Source organism: Mandrillus leucophaeus, unplaced genomic scaffold, assembly GCF_000951045.1.
Source record: "Mandrillus leucophaeus isolate KB7577 unplaced genomic scaffold, Mleu.le_1.0 Scaffold352, whole genome shotgun sequence".
NCBI lineage: Eukaryota > Metazoa > Chordata > Mammalia > Primates > Cercopithecidae > Mandrillus > Mandrillus leucophaeus.
This window is the reverse complement of record NW_012103721.1, coordinates 189,385-191,497: the sequence shown is the minus strand read 5'-3', so window position 1 is coordinate 191,497 and position 2,113 is coordinate 189,385. Positions and strand designations below refer to the sequence as shown.

At 58.4% G+C, this 2,113-nt stretch overlaps 1 long non-coding RNA gene across 1 annotated transcript in view; it reads right to left on the bottom strand.

Moving 5' to 3' along the window:
* Positions 1-1,361: 1,361 nt before the first annotated feature.
* Positions 1,362-2,113, bottom strand: part of LOC105546258 — a 12,140-nt gene continuing 11,388 nt past the window's right edge. Inside the window, exon 2 of the long non-coding RNA XR_001007065.1 lies at positions 1,362-1,752. This is a non-coding gene — a long non-coding RNA (uncharacterized LOC105546258). The remainder of the gene's footprint in view (positions 1,753-2,113) is intronic.

The following is a 2,113-nucleotide window of genomic DNA, read 5'->3' as shown; positions in this document are numbered from 1 at the left end:
TCACCTCTGCTGGGTGGAAAACCAACCCAGGACTGAACCAGTGACACCTGTGGCGCTCCCAGAGCCTCCTGGCTCTGTCACCTCTGCTGGGTGGAAAACCAACCCAGGACTGAACCAGTGACACCTGTGGCGCTCCCAGAACCTCCTGGCTCTGTCACCTCCGCTGGGTGGAACACCAACCCAGGACTGAAGCAGCAGATGGCTGCCTGATTCCTTATTATCAGAGCTCCGCCCACTGGCAAGTCCCTCTCCGGGCCTCAGATTCCCCTTCCATTAAACGAGGGGCTTGGGAGATACCAAGGAGGGGTAACAGCTTAGTGAGGATGGGAGGTTTCTTCTGGGGAGATGAATACATTTTGAAACTAGATGGCGTGAGTGGTTGCACAGGACTGTGAATGCACAAATGCCACCACATTATTCGCGTTGAAATAGTTCATTGCATGCGATGTGAACGTCACCTCATTTAAAGTGTTTAAAAGAGGGGCCTGGGAGAGTGCAGTGTATGTGAGAATCACGTGGAACACCCACAGTCTCTAACCTCGGTTTCCTTGCCGTAAACTGGCAGAGACCGTGTGAGCTGTGTTCCCTGGAGCCCAGAGATTCCAAGAAGGAAAACCTGGGTTTCCAGGGACTGGGATGAGGGCCGGAGGCCAGAAGGGGAGGGATATGTGGGGACGGCTGGGGGGCAGCCCAGATAAGGCTTTCAATATTGGGTAGCAGTGTCTACACAGGCGGAGATCCCCGCATCTCACTTCCCGCAGGGCTGACCAGTGGCCAGAGGTGGGACTGGTCAGGCTCGGCCCAACCACGTCTGGGAGCAGAGGACACTGAGTGAGGGATTCCCGGGGCCACGCTAACTGGCCTGTGGCTCTCCTGACACCACAAGAGAGGTCCAGGAGCTGACCTTGGGTCCTAATGGGGGACATCTTCCTGGCTCCAGGCTGGCAGGGTGGTGTGGTGGTCAGTGTACTGGGCTCTGCGTCTCCGCCCCTACCTGCTGTGTGACGGTGGGCCAGACACCTAACCTCTCTGTGTCTCTATTTCTTCAATGGCGAACAGGGACACTAGCAGCCCCCACATCCGGGCACAGTGGCCTGAAGGTTAAAGGCAAGGGCGGCACGAGACCTACAGCAAAACTCTGAGCAGGGAGAGCAGGGAGCTGCCCAGAGAGTTCCATCACCATCTCCCTTCTGGCCACCGAGGAAACCGAGGCTCATGGTGACCTGGCCCAGGTCTGTTGGACTCACGGTTGTTCTCATCCCCAAGATCAGAGGGCTGCCACCAGGGAAGGAGCTGGCCCCCAGACACAGCCCAGGAAGCACACAGGGAAGGATGCCCTGGGGACTTCGGTATGTTATTGCAAAAAAAAACCATTTATTGCTATTTGAACCCTGCTTTCATGCCTCCATTTCCCAGAAAATGAGCCACGGGAGCCACCAGGAGAGGGAGGAGACCATCCTCCTTGCACAAAACCCACTCCCTCAGATGCTGTCCTCAGCGAGGGTGGCTGGGGGCCAACCAGGGGGCCCACCCGCAGAGTGGTAGAGGAGGCAGGTTGACCCTGCGGATGTTGAGCTCTGTGGCGAAGGTCCTGGCCTTCTGGTAGAAGAGGAGCGACTTCTCATGGTCCAGGAGGAAGTTGTGGGAGATGGCGGCCGGCCGCGTGTAGATCTTCAGCTGTGCCTTCTTGTTGCCCAGGTCCACGGCGGCTGCCAGTGCCAGTTGGTAGCACCCGGCTGCATCAAACGGGTCCTGAAGGGGACAGGTCATGCTCAGCAAAAGGGGGACTCGGAGCCTCTCTTCCCAGAGGCCATTCCTGTCTCCAGGTCATTCCACATGTCCAGCCAATGCTGGCTCACCCCATGAACCCCGAAGCCTGTGACACTGCTGTGGTCTCAGCTGCAGGAGGTGGGGACGATCCTGACACCCCTGGAAGCCTTCCTGACTGCCCCTACGCTCCACTCACCCCCAGCCTTCTGCCCCAGTGCCACCCTCTCTGCAGGCAGTGGCTGCTTTCCCCATGGGCTGAGGTCAGGGCAGATCCTGCCTGCTCTCAGAGTTCCATGCAGGACCCGTGGCTCCAAGCCACAGCAGGGGCACAGCGTTGAGTGAC